Here is a 20,499-nt window from a genome sequence, read left to right on the forward strand (position 1 = left end):
GATTCACAAGCTGTGTGGGCTCCGGCAGAAAACACATAGTTCCATGCTGGTATCCACCTGTTTGCCAATCCACGTGGCTCCAGAGAGGCTTTGGTATGGCTGCCCCAAGAAGGGGTGCAAAGGACAGATTCTCAGGGTCTGGCACCTTGTGAGTTGCATCTGCAAAGTATCCCAGTAAAATCCAGCTCTGCGGTTTGGAAACCTCCAGATCAGGCTCTCTGAACATATGGTATTATTTTCACGGCACTTGACATTCTTCTAGGATAGTTCAGATGGTACACTCACGCTCCCAAAATTATGTCACTGTTTTCTGAGTTTAATGGCTACAGTTAATCACTGCTCACAGCTCTCCTCTGTTCCTCTTCCCCTGAGAGATGTCTCCAGCTACACATACTTCACACATGGCTGCTCTGCACACTTTCTTTGCTCCCATTCTCATGCCACTCCAAGGGGCTTGGGACCCATGAACCACGTGGTCGTAGGGGCATGCATGTCCTGCTCCTGCCAGGTGATGGGTTTCCCCTGCCATTCTCCAAAACACGTTGGAACCATGCATCTATCAGCCTGCCTCACCACACGCTGGGCTAAAGTAAGTAAAGCTTGGCAGGTTTGCACTTCCCTGCATAGCGTTGCTACTGCAGGCAGGATTTCCTCCCAGGCTGACGAATGGGGCCCTCTGACTTCTCCCGATGTGGTCTCTTTGATGGAGCAGAGCAGGACTGAGTAAATAAACTTGCCTCTGTGGGAATCACAACACTTTTGAGGGCTTTGTAATCTGAAGTTGAATACAGGACTGAGAACAACATTTTGAAGAGATCCTAGATGTCTGAGGGACGGAACTTTATTTAACAGTTGAAGTGGTCTAGGAGCTCTGGAGCTCTTCAGAGGTAGGGTCTTAAATCACTTAAATCTCTGCAGACTGTGCAGCAAGGAGTGGCAGCTGCCAGACACACCACTAGGACTGAGGACCATGCTTTGTGCAGCTCTTGGCTGGACAAGATGTGCTCCTACCTGCAGGGCTGGGTATGGGCAGAACAAGCACAGCTCCCACACAAAATAACTCCAAAATGACCTACCTTGTGAGGCACTCTCTGAGTGTTGAGGGGAAGGAGAAGGGCCGAGCCTTGGACAGCAGGAACATCCTAAATGGTAAAGCAGGGGTGAAGTCAAGTGCTCAGGGAGCCAGGAGACATGGAGGGAGCTAGCAGAACAAAAAACATCCAATTCAGAAAATCCCTTAAGCGTGTAGTGCTTAACTAAATCAGGACTACAAGAAGTCCACACAGATGGTTCTGGTGGATCTCAGGTTTTCTGCTTGCATCCCATGGAGGGAAGAGGGGCAGCCCAGTGCCCCACAGCCACAGATGGCAGCAGGTGAAGACAGCACACGGATGTGGGCAGAGGCTCAGCCTGCTGTAGCAGAGACAGCCTGCATCAAGAGGGCTGGTCCTCAGAGCAATGCACTTCTCTAGGCCATCACACTGAGTTATTACCATACAGTATCTTTTACCATGTGGGTTTTTGGTTTGGTTTTTGTTTGTTTGTTTTGATTTTTTGTTGTTACTTTTTGGATTGTTTTCTTGTTTGGTTGGTTGGGGTTTTTTGTTGTTTGTTTTTTTCCCAAAGCTTGTTTCTTTCACAATTTCCCATCTTCATTCTCAATGGTGGAAAAGCTATACAGCCCACATGTGTTGTACAGATCCCTGGGCCCACCTCCCGCTCCAAGGATTTCAATAATTGGTTGTTTTCTGTGCCTCAAGAGGGATTACAGCCCTGTGATATCTTTCTGCATTCTTTGAAATCTTCCCCTCTCTCAAGGGAAGAATCTGTTTCTGATGTTAATGTAGTGCTACATGTTTGTAAAGCATTATGGTCCTGCATGCTGTCACCACAACATGATGATAAATTAAGAGTTTAATTTCAGTTTAATTTACGCATGCAGATTAATAAAGGCAGAGGATGAGGCCAGGAAGGACAACAGCAATACTAATATCTCTGCCTTACTCACTTCATTCATGTGCGTCTCCAGGGGCTGTAATTGCTTTGTCCTGGTGTTGATACACAAAAGGCAAGAAAATTGAAGATTTAGTAGAATCAGTAGTATTTTGACTTGGATTATGGAAAGAGAGTCTAAGAAGGGCTCTCTGGAAGCAGAGCTAACTCCAATCCTTCTCATTTGCTTTAAGGTTCTTTGCTGCAAGAAAGCACTATGCCCCATGTTTCTGAAGCTCACCCTTAAACTCCTTGAAGCTGTAGGACAGCAGGCAAAACTGCTGTACCAATACTTGAAGCAGACAGGAGCACAGATGTTGGCAGACCCTCCCAACCAATGCAGGCACGAGCCCTCCCAGTGCATGCAGCAGGACATGACCCCACTGCTGCCAAAGACACAATGACCAGCAACCCACGAGGAGGTGGACAGGATGCGGTACCCCAGCCACAGTCACACTCACTGTTGCCACATGGAGACATGGCCTCTTGGGTCTTCTCAGGAACCACCTTTGTGGAGGCATGGGTGGTTGAGAGCCAGGATGATGTCCTGCAGCAACTCCTCTGGAAGATAGCTTCATATGTCCACTCACCACACACAGGAAATCCCAGGCCTATGGCCTCTGCAACCTCACAGCCATCCCATACCTCAGCCCTGTGAAAGAAAGAGACATAGTCAGAAATTGCCAGGGACCAGAATGGAGACCCCATGGATCTTAGCACGACAGTTTAAGTGGACTGAAATGTTACAAATGGAGGAGCCATGTTTTGGCTGTAATACATAAAAATCATGCTACACATCAGGAATGTTTCAAAGAGTGCTAATTTATAGATGCTTTTATAAGGAGGACAAGTGAGTGTATTTCTTTTCCTTAAAAGTGCAGCTGTAACAGCAAACCACACACACACTCTGTAGGTTTTATAACCTTGCTAATTTTCCATCAGTCTTAGGAGCTATTGGTGGTAACTATAAAGCCGTTTTGTTTCAAGCTAAGAAGAAAAAGAAAATCAGAAACAAAAGGCTTTATTTGCAGAATACAACTAAGAGATGAATTAAAAAAGAAACGAAGAAAGAAAACAAGCAAGAAAGAAAGAAAGAAAACAAGCAAGAAAGAAAGAAAGAAAACAAGCAAGAAAGAAAGAAAGAAAACAAGCAAGAAAGAAAGAAAGAAAACAAGCAAGAAAGAAAGAAAGAAAACAAGCAAGAAAGAAAGAAAGAAAACAAGCAAGAAAGAAAGAAAGAAAACAAGCAAGAAAGAAAGAAAGAAAACAAGCAAGAAAGAAAGAAAGAAAACAAGCAAGAAAGAAAGAAAGAAAACAAGCAAGAAAGAAAGAAAGAAAACAAGCAAGAAAGAAAGAAAGAAAACAAGCAAGAAAGAAAGAAAGAAAACAAGCAAGAAAGAAAGAAAGAAAACAAGCAAGAAAGAAAGAAAGAAAACAAGCAAGAAAGAAAGAAAGAAAACAAGCAAGAAAGAAAGAAAGAAAACAAGCAAGAAAGAAAGAAAGAAAACAAGCAAGAAAGAAAGAAAGAAAACAAGCAAGAAAGAAAGAAAGAAAACAAGCAAGAAAGAAAGAAAGAAAACAAGCAAGAAAGAAAGAAAGAAAACAAGCAAGAAAAGAAAGAAAGAAAGAAAACAAGCAAGAAAAGAAAGAAAGAAAGAAAACAAGCAAGAAAAGAAAGAAAGAAAGAAAACAAGCAAGAAAAGAAAGAAAGAAAGAAAACAAGCAAGAAAGAAAGAAAGAAAGAAAACAAGCAAGAAAGAAAGAAAGAAAGAAAACAAGCAAGAAAGAAAGAAAGAAAGAAAACAAGAAAGAAAGAAAGAAAGAAAGAAAACAAGAAAGAAAGAAAGAAAGAAAGAAAACAAGAAAGAAAGAAAGAAAGAAAGAAAACAAGAAAGAAAGAAAGAAAGAAAGAAAACAAGAAAGAAAGAAAGAAAGAAAGAAAGAAAGAAAGAAAGAAAGAAAGAAAGAAAGAAAGAAAGAAAGAAAGAAAGAAAGAAAGAAAGAAAGAAAGAAAGAAAGAAAGAAAGAAAGAAAGAAAGAAAGAAAGAAAGAAAGAAAGAAAGAAAGAAAGAAAGAAAGAAAGAAAGAAAGAAAGAAAGAAAGAAAGAAAGAAAGAAAGAAAAGCCTGCAATTACAAGGAGAATATTTCATACAATTGACTCTGAATTCAGACAATTGAGTTGGGTTTTTATTCTTATTCCTATCCAGATCAATGGAGAAACTGCACACAAAACTTGCAGAGATAAATGGCAACCTAAGGAAATGCCAAATGAATCAGTAACCATTTTGGCTGTATACAGAAAATACACAGCCATCAGAACAGAGATCCTGGGAGTACTGCAGTGGATTAGGTGCTTGCATGGAGAGGAATCAAATCCCAGCTCTGCAACAGATTTCCTTCCACTCATATTCCCATGTGTGAAACAGGCATCTACAATGCTAGTTTAGGGAGACGTGCAGGAAGGTCAAATATTGCAGTAAGGAGGAGCATGTAGGAACCAAGACTGAAATCCTCATCTGTTCCCATCACCAGTAAAGCATCCTCCAGTCATTTTATTTTATGCCAGCTCTGAAGACTTAGAATGATACTTTTCTCCCATAGGAGAAGGAAACAAAGTTTTGCATGGCATCATTTCACAATAGCTCAGTACTGGGGTACAGTGCAGAAGACTTGAGGTCATCCTCACAGATTTTATATTTAAGTCAGGCCAAGCAGAACTCTGACTGCAGGTTTGTCCAACTACCTGTGCAGAAGAGATAGAAGAAACGTACTCTATAACAAAACAGTTGCAAGAGAAATAAAATGAAAATCTTCTGCCAGAGCTCTAACCAAAGTACACTGTTCCTAACAATGTATTTTAGCTGTGTCTTAATATGAGGGGGGAGAGGAGGGTCTGCACAGGAATATTTGTATTTGCCTTTAACAGCCTAAAAATGGGACTGAACTTTTTCTTTCTTCCACTTCTCTGCACATTTGTCTCTGTTCAAAGGTTTCAGAGGAAAAAAAAAAAAAAAAAAAAAAAAATCACTTTCAAATCCATAAGGAGGTCCAAAATGTTGCTCGCATTCCAAAATCGCTGGGAGAGTTCCCATAATAAAATATTTGTTGGAGAGGTACCAGGCCATATTAAGTATAGAGAGGCAGATCTAACTCTCGCTTTCCACACTTTCATGGGCCTGAGACAGAACATTAACGATATCTGAACTATACACAGATTTTATACTTAAAGCATTTCTTCACCTGTCTAACAGCATTTTATTTACCCCCATGCACTGTTATTTCATTAGTTGTGTTACTTTAGCTGCACTTAGGTGACACTGTGTCATGAGGTTATCCCTAGATGTAAGTCCATGATAAGGGAGTGACAAAGGAGCGAAGCTGAAAAAATAGGAAGAGGTTTGCCATGCAACACAGCCAGCCCAGGCCATGCACTCTGAGACATGGGGAAGGGCAGAGAGTGAGCAGCTGATAGTTTTAACAGAAAGAAAACACAATGCCAACGATCTGAGAAGGAACCGTAATTTACTAAATGTTATCAAATAAAATGAGAGATGAGAGTACCCAAAATACAAGTGAAACCACAATAGTGCAATGGAAGCATGTGCTTCTCTCTGCTGCAAGCTGAGATGGTCAGACACAGAGAGCAGCTGGGGTCCGGTCTGGAGTCCCACCCCCCTTCTTCTTCACCCCCCAAGTCCTCTGGGGATGCCGCCCCTTTCCTCCAGATAACCAAAAATGCCCCAAATGGCGGTAACACGGAACCAGAATATGAACTCTTTTATCTACCACTGCTCTGCATGATGTTCTGATGTGGAATACTGACAACAGAAATCACAAAACCACAACATTCCACCCCTTATTCCACATCACCACACCACGCTTAACATACATCTATATAGGAACAAACAAATAATGTGTGTTACAAATGCAAATATCTGAGAAAAAATAATTAACATGCATTATATATACACATACCTGTGTGTGTATATATATATATATATATATATATATATATATATACACACACACAACGGATTCACTGACAGCACTCCCCCAGCATCAAATTCCCTGTGGTATGCATTGAACAACCCCATTTTTCTTCATCACCCACCAAGTGCACCCAGGTCCCTGGGCAAAAACAGTTCCATGGAGAGGTTTGCCCTTTCCAGAAGCTGGAAGGACCCAAACCACTTTCCCCAACACGCTTTTTACATGTACTACAGGGACCTTATCTCCCTCTACAATATGCAGGGAGCTGGATTGTGTAGGACCTTCTTGATTGACTGAACCTCTGGTGTTGACCAGCCAGGTGGCTTCTGCCAAATGCTTCTCCCAGTGCTTAAATGTTCCACCACCCATTGCTTTCAATATGGTTTTTAACAGCCCATTGTAGCATTTGATCTTACCAGAGGCTGGTGCATGATAGGGGATATGATAAATCTTAATAAAAATGAAATTCTCTGAATGGAAAAATCACAGATTTCTGTAACTTATTCCATTTTCTTCTTTTTTTTTTTTTCCCCTTCTTTTTTTCTTACTTTTCTTTTTTTTCCTCCAATATTATTCTGATTTCCAATTGCTTCTGATTCTTTACATCCTAGTGAGAAAATATCACATGAGAGACTTCAAACTAAATGGTCTGGAAGCAGGAAAAGGAGTTAGGAAAGTTCATAATGGCACCTAGAGATCTGCCAAAACAGCTTTTAAACTGTTCTCATCCAAGCTATAAAAATCTGAGGCTATCTGTACTCATCAGTACAACAGCAATGGTATCATAAGCCTTGCTGATATATCTTAGCAAGGGACAGAAGGGGTTGGAAGGGACCCTGAGGATCACCAAGATCCTTCCTGCCACAGGCAGGGCCATCAACCTCCAGATCTGGTACCAGACCATGTTTCCCAGAACCTCATCCAACCTGGTCTTGAACAGCTCCAGGGATGGGACATTCACAGCCTCTCTGGGCAGTCTGTTCCATCACCTCACCATTTTCTCTGTAAAGAACTTCTCCCTGACATTCAATCTAAACCTTCCCTCCATGAGTTTAAATCTTCCAGTGGCGACCAGCAGACAAACAGAAGAGCCAGTTTGTCCACATAAATAGAAAGAGACCAGTTTGTCCACTTTGTTCCATAAATAGAAAGAGAATCTAAACGAATGAGGGAAGAACATTAATATCTATAACTAGTCAATGTCACAGTGAAAGAGCAGCAAGAGAATGAAGGGCTATACACTGTTTTGTCCTTAAGCGTGGCTCACAGGAAAAACACAACCCTTGAAATGAGATTTCTGGTAAAGTTTTTAATAATCTCCTGCTTTCATATCCTGCCTTAAAAAACACCAGGATTTCCACCTCTAAATATTGCCTCTACTTCTTGTGCAGGGAATACTTTGCGCAAGTACTCCTTGTAAAATGTGTTGACACTGAGGTATTTCAAATAAATACGCTGTTTTATTGCATGCTAAGATTTGTTAAATTATTATTATTGTTCTGAACCCGAGTCTTTTCAAGTAATTTTTGCATAAAAACTCCGAGTACACAAAGAGAAAGTCAGAAACATGCACAATGAAAGTTAAGAGTGCTGCCTGGAAGCTATGAAATCATTCACCAAATTCACAGAATAAATTGTTTTCTTATTAGACTTCTACAAATGAAAACTTTGATATCTAACATGGAAAGTCTTCTGAACTTTTTTTTTATTCCCTCCATCTTAAACTGGTTTGTGCTGTAGTACACATGAAATAGGTCTCTTAGATTACAGCATTCCCACTATGTTAAAAAAAAAACTATTTGATAAGGGAGGACAAAATAACATCAAGTGGCACAGCAAGTGATGAATTTACTAGAGAACAAGATTTTCAGCATGCCTTACTGCTGAATTCTCGATCTTAGCTAATTGATTTAATAGGACTAAACCACATAAACTCCTTTCCTTCTGCGTAGGATGTATAGACAAATCACACTTTGCACCATACCTGTGAAAAGGGACAGCAAGAGTAAGCCAGAGCGACTGAATTCAGCAAAGATCAAAGCCCAGTTAAGAAGCAATTATTTTGCAGCTTTGGAGTTTAAAGTGGAGGAAGGGAGTGTGCGTTCTAAATAATTTGAAAAGAGAGACCAAATATTACTTGTCTTAAAGAATGTGAGTCAAGTCCACTAACTCAGCTTTGCTGAACAGTAGCTGATAAAACAGGGTCTTGGAGTTAGCAGCACCTAAATTCAGGAACTTATTTCTGCTCTAATGCACCCAAATACAGACTGCACACTGGAGTGTGTATCGCTAACACTACCCACAGCTGGACACAGCATCCCTCCCTCCAAACAAGGAAACAAAAATGGCTTTTCTTATACTTCCACCATAGATGCATACCTCACAATCAGCATGCCTATAGTTCATAGGAGAACAGTCACAACAAGCTTAACACTGCTCCCCAAATGTGCTCTTCCATCATTTCCAGCCTCCATCAGGTTCAACACTAAAAGCCAACACTAAAAGTACCCAAACTTTCTGGATTCTGGAAACAGAGGATATAGATACCAACCATACACTGAAACATGTAGGAGTTGAGTATTAACAGCTGTTTGTGTGCAGGATACAAATCTTAAACACCATGAGTTCTATGGCTCTAACCTCACTTCTCTGAAAATGCTGACTTTCATTAATAAGGTTTGGAATTAGTCAGTGTCTGGGTGTGAAAGTCCCATTATAACCCTACATTTCTGTAACTTATAGGCCACGCCAAAAGAGAAGAATTTGTTGGCAATCCCTTCTCAATGATCATTTTTCAATACTTCTTACTGCAACTAATATTCAGCATCACTTGCCAGACGTTTCAGAGCAATATATTTCTCAAAATGAAGCTTATCCCACAAAAGTCTGATGAGGTGCAGTTCATCAGTGCCAAGTACCTTGTATTGTCTGAGAGAGAATTAGCTATCTGACCTTGTAATACTCTCTGATTATTTATTTAACTTAACTTCCAACCATTTAATGAATAAGTAAAAAAAAAATAAGATATTACGTAGTATCTTAGCATGACCTGTCACATAAATTAAGATTGCTCTGTTCCACAAACACTGTAATCTAGATTTGAACTATTCCTCAAGACTAGGTCAATTGAAGAGATACTTTCTTAGGAAGAAAGACAGTGGATAGTGCTCTCTTTCATTTGCTTTTGCAACTCCTGACAGGTTATACGGCATGCAAAACTACTTCTGAGAAAGGATGCTGTAATATAAGAAATGAATGCTGGGAGTTTTGGAATTACTTAAAAGTGAAATTAAAATGTATCTAGCACATTCCTCAGAGGCATGGGCTTCAGCTAAGGGCTGGTCCCTTTAGACCACCAAAATTAAGTTTACTGAGTGGCTTTAAGAGCTGCCCTCCATAACCACTGTGCATGCAACGTGAGCACAAGCACACCTTTCATTCTGTGGGATATACACCTTTTCTCTTACCAGTTTCAGGAAAGCATCAGAGAAACTGCAGGAAGAATATGCTTCACTTAGCCGCAATTCCATTGTCTCTCCATTCCTTCTGCCTTGTGGATTGTGTAGCTAAAGCTAGCAATTCAAAATAAGCAGAGAAAAAAAGCAAAACAATTGTTATTGAATTCAATGTATATTCATAGGGCTATTGTTTCTAACTAGTCCCTTGAATATTCTGGTTCAGTAGACACCCCTAACATGTCATCAGTCTAACTTTTCAGTGGTCCAAACAGAAGACGCTACCATTCATGCAACTGGGTTAAGTATCACTGAATTGTTCCAGGGCAGTGTACTCTATAGATTTACTATACAGCTTTGCACATTATACCAGGTTATTACCAAGAAATACATTAATCACCATGACAGACACAAAGCAGCACTATTCACAGTCTCTGAACTGAGGCATCAAATAGACTCATTGCTAATTAGGATGATGACAGCCAGGAATTACAATTAGAAGTCTCTGTTTATTCCTCAGTCCTTAAGATTATTCATCTCTGTTCCATCTTTTTCCTCCTCACAAAACTGGTAGCAAAACATTGGGCAGCCCCTCCTGTGATCCGGCTGAATAGTTCCCTGTTAGCAGACACACACTAATGATGATAAATGATAGACAAGAAAGCAGGCACAAAGCTACAAGACCTGGAGGTACAGTCTTTGTGTACACATAGCATTCATCTAGCATTAGCTGGCTTTCTCACACCAAGAAGACCAAATGATACAGACCAGAAAATGCACATCATGCATGAGGTAGTAGTCATTTGGGTGACACCTTGGAAGTGCTTAAACATACATGAACAATTTACTTACAAAAAGAAACAAAACAAACAAAAAAGATCTGTGCTACCCTAATATATGAACACCTGCTTACTGTCTTATGCTCTTTAAGACATCAAACCTCTGTATTACTTCACATGATACCACTAATGTCTGAGAAGACACAATGATATACTCTCGCATGTGGCCATACAATCAGCAGGTTTTGATTCCCAAGGGATCGGACTAAAAACTACAAATCCTTTTTTTTAAGTAAGTTCTGATTTTTAAACAACTTGTAAGAAACACCATGCTAAACTTCAAATGAATTCTTCTTTGCATTGGCAGAATGGTAGAAGGAAAATGTTATATATAAAAAAAAGGGAGGAAAATACAAAAAAAAAACACCATGCTTCTACAGTGATTTGTCATGGGAATCTGGCACCATCTTGCATAAGAAACTTGCCTAGCAGTGTATAAAGTCACCTGGTATTTGGGTTGCTGAAAAGAGCATGAAGATGATAATGAACTAAACGCATCTGTATCTGCAGGCCTAAGACACTGAGACCAAGTTACAGCAGAGAGGTTACTGGAGTCGAGAATGCTGAAGGAGAGAAGAAGCAGGCAGAGCTGCCTGCAAAAACATAATATTGAGAAGGGATTGGCAAATCCAGAGAAATAGTTGAGGTGGAATTCTTTCTGCAGATAGCCCTCGTCCTGCCTTGTTGACTAGATTAACATGCTGATAGGTAGCGATGATAAATTTCTTTAAAAGTCTTTACTGGGGAAAATTGAGAATATTAAATTCTTCCCCATTTTCCAAAGTCTAAAGTTTGTGTGTCCACGAAGTCCTGCCTTGAAACAGTCTTTTTTATCAGAAATGGCTGTGGATTATTATTATTTTTAGTCAAAACATTTTGATAGCATGCTTTGAGTATGTTTCAATAATCACTTCAGCACAAACCATGACTGACACGTTCAGGAGTTTAAGTGTTGGAGAAGTCCAGCTTTTCCCCAAGTATTTTTTTGCTTCAGAAGAAATCCATGCTGCAATGAAAGCATTTTTCTTACCAAGCTTCCAGTTACCTGATCATTCTGGAGGTTCTCCTACCTGAGATGGTCATACTTTAGTGCAAGAAAGAAACACTCAAACAGAAAAGCTATTTCACAAACAAAAACAAAACAAAACCATGCACCTTAGAGGTAATTTGCAGCAGTGATTTTCCTACCTGAATCCTTGCCTAAATGTTCAGAGGAAGTCCTCTCTTTCAGCTCTTTTAACCAATGGCAGCACCTGTGTAGAAATCAATGGCTTGTTGTATGCATAGTGCATCTTCTTATAACAAGTAGTTGTTTCTCATACCTCCTCAGGCTGAAATTGGCCTGCCTGCATTTTGCACCTTTATTATGCTTTCTTTCAGTAGCTGGATATAAAAGAGTTACAACTATCTATTATTTCATTTAACCTCCATGTTATTTTTATGTGTTAATATTGAATTAACTTCAGGCTGACAAAAAGACATGAAGAAAAAAGAATTTATCTGCCTTAAATTAATATATAATTAAAACAATAGAATGAAAAAGAAATTGCACTTTCCAATGAAAACATTCAAATAGTTAAAATAACGATATATACATTTCTTTATGAAGAAACTAAACCAGGTAATCTTCAATCAAGCCTGTGAGTATAGGGCAGATAAGGGAGAATATTCACTGCCAGGACATTAATAACAAAGGAAGCACAGTTTTAAAAGTGCTACAAGAAGAAAAACATGAATAGCTCTTAATGCCTCTTACAGCAATGAAACAGCCACTTAAAGGGAAAATGGACATTTGAAAAACAAATGGAGTGTAACTTTGATTAAAGATTTGTTTTTCAAAGGCATCCATCTATATTACATGATTGGTAGACTTCAGTCCCTGTAGTGTAACATGTTCATACTGGAGCTCAGATTTTAGTGAGTACATGATGTTTTGATTGGAAACTGGATGTAAGGAGATTCCTTCAAACAATAACCAAAATGAAGACATTGACATGAGGAATTCAGCTGTGGTTTCCCAGGCAGCTGAGGCTGTCTAGAAGCTCGAAGACCACAGCAAGAATGCTGCTCTCCTCCCCCCAAAATTCTCCAGTGATGCCCCAGCCACAGCCTTGCCCCACTGCTTCACCACAATTAGTTGTAAGGAAAAGTATCACTTAATAACCTACCGAAAGCCCCCAAAAGCTTCCTAGCTCCCTTCACAGTGTCATTTAATGAGCAAAACCATTTAGCTTGATTCTCCGATGCCTGGATGGCCAGGTAAGGACCTTGAGGTGCAGCAAAAGCTCAGCAGCTTTAACTGAGGACAGAGCAGCCCAGCTGAAACCAGAGTCCATCTTTCATTTCATGCAGAATTTCAAGCTATGCAAGGTTAATTGTGGACAGCAGAAAGGTGAGAATGAACAGCAGTGGCACCCGTCAAGCTGCAAGCTGTGCTAGGTTTATAAACAGGTTCTGTATTCAACTAATGCTTTTGCCTCTGGCACACAGAACAAGTTTGCTCAAGAGCAGAAAAAGACAGACTAATACAAAGCTGCACACTGCAGTGCTTTATTCCTTTTTTTTCCCACATTGAACTGACAGCCTAATTAGTTACATTAGTGCAGAACTAATAGCACATTTGTTATAATGGCTGTTTCTTGTTTTATCTAAAGCTCAGAGGTTTGATAGAATCGTATACAGAAAGGAAAAAGAAGTGGGATTTTTTTCCCCTTTTCCCTGCCCTTGATAAATCTTGGTCTGTTTTAGTTGCTTATTTTTCTGATGAGATGCTAAGCTAGAATGACTTTTTCTTGTTTAGAATAAAAGATATCAGGTGTATTCATTCTTTAAATTACGAAGGTGCTCGGGAACAAATCCTTTCTAATCACTGATGCTGTAACATCAGAGCAGCAGTGACTGTATTTCAGTTAGCCACACCATAGTTGCTCGTAGAGCCAAGAATACTGAACAAGACACAAATGTGCTCATTAGTTTAAAGAAATTCATGGGCCTAGGGGGAAAAACACCAGACAATAATACTCAAGTGATGATGAGTGTTAATTATAGGAATAATTCCATAGTAGAGACCCAGTGTTCAAGGTCCCTCTTCTATACAATTCTTGGTGTGTTATTTATACCATCAAGACCATAGCTGAAAAAAATCTAGTGAGGGATCTAGGGATGGCTTGCTTTCTCTCTTAAATTGTGATATGTGAGCATTTGCTGTTGGTAAGGAAATGTCAATTTCTACAGACCCAACTCCTCACAGTTCCCTGCAGTCACAGAGGGCAGCTGTACAGTACATAATACACAAGCTCTTGCTCAGCCCAAAGCTCCAGAGTTACTAAGCACAGTCACAGTTTTGTGCCTCTAATATAACATTTTGGATTAAAAGCATATAGACGCATCTTGATTAAAAAACATTAATTTTCCTTAGAGCAGTTAATTTGTTCTTTCCCTCTCTGGGCATGAGCATGGCATTTGTTTAGGAACCTGAAAAATCTGTTTCCTATAAGAAGCCTGGCATTCTTTCTTCATTGTCTACAACAGTCATAGAGAAAACATGCTATCAAAAAGAATCATTACTACTTCAACTTCATCACACTGGATTAATCTCACACTGAGATAATCAGAGGCTAATTTGAGAGGAACCAAAAGGAAAGTTGAAACGGAGCTAGAAGTTAATCAGAGTTTGCCTGTACTTAATACAGCCTTGGCTCTCTTGCCTGCTGTTGAACAAACCCACTAGAAGAGTTTGTTCCCGGTCTTTACCAAAGTGTAGAGACAGAACTCCCTCCGCATACTGAGATGTGAAAACCCCAGCAAGAACTTCATGGGGAATGGGCAACTGGGGACCTTTTTTCAGCCTGACTGTTCATTAGGAAGTGCTTGGAAGCCTATTTTTCCCAAAATGACTCTCTCACAAAATTCTCTTAGTGGGTTGTTTGTTTTCCCAGAATGAAATATAACATCTCAGTGCATGAAATAAGCTATTACCAATAAAAGCATTTTTATGGTAGGATAAGGGAAATTTATGCTAGGGCTTTCACTTGTTTGGCACATTGGTTAAAAGAAAGCCTACAATTTAAAAACAGCATTCCCTCATCTAACAGTGTGAGGCAGCTCCTGCCCACTCCCTCTGGTGGCATGGCTTTGGCTTTGCAGGAGCATGGGTGCCTGTTGCCCAGAGCCTGCCACCAGAGTGGTGCTTCACCAACCATTTGTGTGTTCTCCCAAACGCTGACCAAAATCCTTTGAAAGCCAGGATGTCCATGTTCCCATTCCAAGGAGATCTCATCAGCTTTGCCTGGTAGACAAAGGCAGAAAGCAGAGACTCCCCCTTTCCAAACCCCAGCCCTAAGTAGCTTACACCTCCATAAAAAGCCCTCCTCTGTTCATGTCTGCTGCCTATGGACAACACTGGATTTCACTGGTTGACTGCAACAGGCATAAAGACAAAAGGAGTGAGGACACGGATAGACATGCTGGTGCTAGACACACTGACACTTGGCACCTGCCCCATCTCTGCTTTCCCATTTCCTATTTAATTCACTCTTCAGGAGAGTTTATTGCTGATCTATGCTAGAAAATAACTCATATAATTGAAATGTCAGTGTGACGTTGTTTAGCCCAAATTAACATTTTATTTGGAAATTTCTGGATGCAATTATCCCTTGTGACTAATAAAAACAATGGCCTAATTGATGTGTGAATATAAAATGCTTGTTGCCTCAGTGTTTCAGATCAAACAGACTGTGTCCTTCTTGGGATCAGCCGCAGGAATTTAAGTAGTGAAACAGGGCAGTGATGACCTTGCCACTTATTTTTTTGATAAGGACTAGGTCACCACAGTCCTCACCCCTCATCTCCCATTTTCCTTACACTCAAGGAAGAGGAGGATGACCAACATGGTGCAGTCATGGGAACTGCTCAGCATTTGCCCCCCAGTGTTTCAGCGCATAATAATGGGCAACGATACCTCCCAGAAAACCTCCAGAAAACACCACATAAGGATTTGGTCAGGAAATTTCCAATTTGCAAATTTTTGGATGAATTTTATGTATTCATGCACGTATCCCAAAAATTCTGCCTACATGGCGATTTCAAGACAAGAAGGAAAGGGAAAGAAAATATTTGGGTTTGGATCCCTATAAATCCCCAATTTACTCCTTTTAAAATACACACAAAGAAGAAGACTATTTTACAGTCCCATTTTCTGAGAAATGAGAGCTACTGGCAAGACATAACTGAAGCTTAATAGTTTTCAAATCTGGTACAATCTGAACTTCACTAGCAACCAACTACAAGGTAATAACTTCTTCACAGAATTATTTGAAGCTGAGACAATCCCAGGAAGTGACCTGAAACTGGAAAGATAGGGTGTTCAGGGTACTCAGCCCTTAGCAATAAACACTAAGGTCCTTAGCTCACGGAGCAAACAAATCATATCTTTCTGTCCCAGTCAACATGAAAGTGGATTCAGTACGAACCACATAACACTTCACGGTCACTGAAGTGAATACTCACATTATGTCATCAATGAGTTTATTTTTTATTAGTTCACAGAATTGGAACATAACCCACTATACCAATATTAAGATAGAAAAAGAAATTAAAAAACAAAAGGTAGACATCTAACTGAAATAACTTCTTTAAACTCCCTCTGTTCTGTGAAATCTACACCTAAAGAGCAAGGCCATTATTTGCTTCTAATAAGCCAAGGCACAACCAGACTACATGAGAACCAAAAGAAAACTTGCATCTCAATTCTTGTGCCCACACTTACAAATAGTTCCTGTCTTCGCAACAGAAAAAAAAGACATGTCCTAGATCTGGAGACCACAAACCCAGAGGAAGTCCAGATCCACCCTTAAACTTTGCAGCCTATACTTTTCCTTTAATTCACTGGTTTTTGAAAGATTTACTGCAAATTAGATTACAGATTAGCTGTACCGAAGCCGAAATCAATGTATTACCATTTACTGAAAGAACTTCAGCTTTTTGTTAGTCTGCAGACAACATCACTGTAAGCACTGGCACCCACTTGACCATCAGCAGAATGTACACTTTGATAAATATTCTAAATTAAGCACATATGAGAGCCTGAGAACCACAATGACATGCACCTTGGAATGAGACTTGGAATATTTTGTCTGGCAGAGTTCAAAAGGCTTTTCAGCTGGGAGCAGCTGCAGCTTGGTTAGCACAAGAATGGATTGATTGTAATTTATAACACAGAATATGGATTAATGCAATATTCATGGAAAACCATGTGTGCAGAGCTCCATCTGTCCAGTGGAGTTCTGAAAGCATTTTACTTTAGGAAAGAATGACGTAACCAGAAAGCATTTGCCTTCACTGCATCCAAGTTGAGAAGAAAGGTATTTTCCTTACTTCACTGGTATACAAACAGGTAGTAAAAGTCTCAGACTCCCTTCAAGCCTTACCCAAAGAGGGCTGGAACAGCTCTGGTGGTCTTCAAAGCAGGGTCTGTGGTTCAGCTGCCTCCTTGTTTTTGCCTGCAAAATGACAGAGACCACAAGATGCATTGGGTCTATATGGAACATCCTCACAGAACTTCTGCTCTTGAGATCAGAGTTGGTGCTCATAAGGACAAGGACCCATGCATAGCCAAGAGGGGCTATGAAAGGCCAGCACGGATCCAACAAACCCAAGCAGACCTGTACAGTATTAATAAACACTGATTGAATAAGCCGCTGTAGTGGAAATCATAGAATTACCCAGGTTGGAAAAGACCTTGAAGATCATCATGTCCAACCACAGCCTAACCAGTACCCTAACTCTAAAAACCCTCTGCTAAATCATATCCCTGAGTACCACATCCAAACAGCTCTTAAATACATCCAGGGATGGCAATTCAACCACCTCCCTGTGGAGCCTATTCCAGTACTTAACTACCCTTTCTGTAAAGAAGTTCTTCCTAATATCCAACCTGAACTTGCCCTGGAGCAACTTGAGGCTATTTCCCCTTGTCCTGTCATTTGTCACTAGTGAGAAGAGACTTGCCCCACTCTCACTGTAAGAACCTTTCAGGTACTGGAAGAGGGCGATAAGGTTTCCCCTCAGCCTCCTTTTCCCCAGACTAAACAGCCCCAGCTTCCTTAGCCTCTCCACATAGGGCTGCTTCTTCAGCCCTACGAGGAGAGGCTAAGGAAGCTGTGTATAGAATGGTAGGTACAGAATGGAAATACTAAGTTATGGCCTGAAACAGTGGTTGAGCACCTGGTGGGAAGGCAGGGCCAACCCAGGGGAGCTCAGGTGCAAGTAGTGAAGGGATGGAGCCAGGACCCAACCCTACCCAGATCTCATTTAAGGGTTGACATGGAGACAAGGATATCTCTTGTCAGAGATCCCTGCCTACCTGAGGCTTTCCAAAGGTAAGCAGCTCTTTTCCTTCATTTCTGCAGCTGCTGTATTTGGACTCATTCTCATTCACTGTAGCCAAACAATTTACCATCCTGCAATTATTACAATACTTTCCATCCCCTTATAGTATCACAGCCACCAAGAACAATCAGACAGGCTCATGAAGAGGAGACGAATATGAAGATAGCAAACAGGCCACAAGACTCATTCTTCTATCAAAGGCTTAGGTATTTGGCTTGTATTCTTGTTGCTCTGATGCTATTGAAAACCTTTGAGTCAAGACTGAACAGTGTATGTGGCAAATCTCACCTGAGAAGACAAAAAGATTCCATGTCAAACTGCACTTCTAGATAGGTTCACACACATTCTTCACATGGTTTTGTTTCAAAGTACATCAGGAAATTATTAAAAAACGGAATTTATCCTGAATCACAGAGCTACTGAGGCTGGCACAATGTTCAGGGTCAGTCAGGCCCAGCTCTGACTGCAGCAGGGCCACCCACAGCAGCTGCCCAGGCCCATGTCCAAGTGGCTTTGGGAGATCTCCAGGGAGATCTGCAGCCTCTTTGGATAGCCTGTGTTAGTGTTCCATCATGCTCAGTAGAAAGAAAGAGTCACTAAAAACAGCCTGCCTCTATTTTCTTTGCACTCTTCAGGTATTTTGTACGTACTGATGAAAAGCCTTCTCTGCAGGCTGAACAGTCCCAGCTCTCACTGCCTCTCCTCATAGAAGAGATACTCCAGTCTCATTGTCATCTCTGTTCCAACCTTCACTGAACTCTTTCCAATATGTCCATGCCTCTTTCATTCTGCAGAGCCCAGAAGTAGACATGGCAGACAAGCTGTGGCCTCACCAGCACTGAGTAGCAGAGAAGGATCTTCACTTTTGACCTGCTAGCAACACTCCTCCTAATACAGCCTAGGACACTTTTAGCCTTCTTTGCTCCCAGGGCTCATTGCTGGCTCCTGCTCAACTCAGTGTTCATCAGGACCTCAGGTCCTTTTCTGGCAAGCTGCTTTCCAGCTGGTTGGCATCCAGCCTGTACTGCTACACAGAGGGTTGTTCCTCTGCAGGAACTTTGCTCTTCTTGTTGAACTTCATGAGGTTTCTGGATAATAGATGCTGTGCACAAATGCTGCTGTTGGAATGAGTAACACTCATTCCTTTTGCAGATTGGAATTGTTATGGTGCATTTTATGCACAGAAATCATTCTTTTTCCAACAAGATGAAATTCTGCAGCTGCCTTAATACATGAGGCATCAATTTAAGATTTGAAGTAGCTAATATGCTCCTGAAGAGGAATACACTCCTACCAAGTGAGGTTACAAAAAAGGGAGAGTGAAGTTACCTGAGTTTGAATTGAGCCAGGGTACTGGAACATGTCACAGGTTACCATCCTCAGCCGGGAAAGATCACAAATAATTAGAGCAATTAAAAATACCCTTGGGAGATAAGCCTTGACCAGATAAGGTCATCTCTCACTGCTCAGCAGGGGAATATCAATCTACAGCACCCACAGCTCACTTGTTGCTTGTGTGTGGCCAAACTGGGAATCCCAGCTTTGCCAAAATATGTCATCCCCAGAAGATCTGACCAAAGTAGCATGGCAAGAGGAGAAAATTGTTAATTACAGTGGTATGGAGACATCTAACACACTTCCTAGACACACATTCATGGGAAGACTTAAGCAAACCACAACCTATTTGGAAACATGCCCATAGTTTCCCTTCTGTCAGGAGAGTTGTGTTAAACACACTTTTAAAGCCTGATTATAGGCATTTATACCACCCAACTTGCAAACCCTTTTTACTGACTTGACTTCTCTTTACACTATTAAGGCTGCTTGTCTTTTCCCTAAGTCAGTTTTATAGGGTGCATGATGCACCTTCACACCTTTCTTGGGTGTCATTTAATCTCTTCCTACTTTTCTATTATTACTGTATTTTTTTGATGAAGCATTAGCACACTGAGAGAACCCACCTGGTTCAGAGGGAACTGTGATTTTAATCCAAATTGCCAATAAAACCATAGTGAAGTTCAGGGAAACATGACTGTACTTAAAGCAGCTTGTGCAGTTTGCTAGAAACCCAGCTATTACATGGAGGAAGGGGTAATTACTGCATACACTCATCTGATGTTTTTGATTGAAGGATTGGTGCTAGAAGTGAAACTAAATCAATGACAGATCCCCTGCTATTTCAAAGAGTCTTCAGCGTTCAGGGTTGATGTTTCCTTGAAGTTCTTTTCTAGAATCTTAAGGGGTTTGGAAGAAAATAAGCATCTCAAGTTCCAGGACTCCTGCTACTCCCCAGTGCTGAAGAGCAGCCTTCATAGAACAGCAAATCTTTAGCACCCACTGGCTACAACAGACATGGAGAAGGCTGAGGTCCTCAAGTTCTTTGCTTCAGTCTTCAAGGTCTCTTAGGCTTCTAAGTCCTCTTACAACCCTGTAAGGTGGAATGATACAAAGACGGTAACAGATATTCAAAAGGTTATTTATAAGGAAAGACTCACTGATATGGATGCCTTTGCTGGGAAATGCTGATGCACTCTCCACCAGGAAACAATCTTCACCAGGGAGCAACCTCCAAGAGACGCTGCCTTAGTGGTGGTCAGCCCTTAAATGAGGTCTAGAGGAGGTGGAGTCAAGCTCCAACCCCTCTGGGAGCACAGCTAAATTACTTTCACCTATGCTCCCACAGCTGACCCAACACTTGCCTCAGCTGATTAATCAGAGGTTCAGGCTGTGATTACCAATTTCCCATACAAACCCTAAACCCTTGGGTAGGAGTTGGGGAGCAGAGCACCTCCTTCAAGAAATGAACAAGTCTGAGGCCACCTCATGAGACTAA

At 40.8% G+C, this 20,499-nt stretch overlaps 1 long non-coding RNA gene across 1 annotated transcript; it reads right to left on the reverse strand.

Annotated features, from left to right (window-relative positions):
* Window positions 1–1,076: 1,076 nt before the first annotated feature.
* Window positions 1,077–20,236, reverse strand: LOC140251353 (uncharacterized). Its single transcript, XR_011903403.1, has 6 exons — window positions 20,162–20,236; window positions 16,706–16,777; window positions 11,466–11,530; window positions 9,451–9,555; window positions 2,454–2,644; window positions 1,077–1,201 (listed from the first exon to the last, which is right to left on the reverse strand). It is a non-coding gene; the product is annotated as an uncharacterized lncRNA (long non-coding RNA).
* Between the last annotated feature and the right edge of the window lie 263 nt (window positions 20,237–20,499).

This window comes from Excalfactoria chinensis, chromosome 4 (genome assembly GCF_039878825.1).
Source record: "Excalfactoria chinensis isolate bCotChi1 chromosome 4, bCotChi1.hap2, whole genome shotgun sequence".
Lineage (NCBI taxonomy): Eukaryota > Metazoa > Chordata > Aves > Galliformes > Phasianidae > Excalfactoria > Excalfactoria chinensis.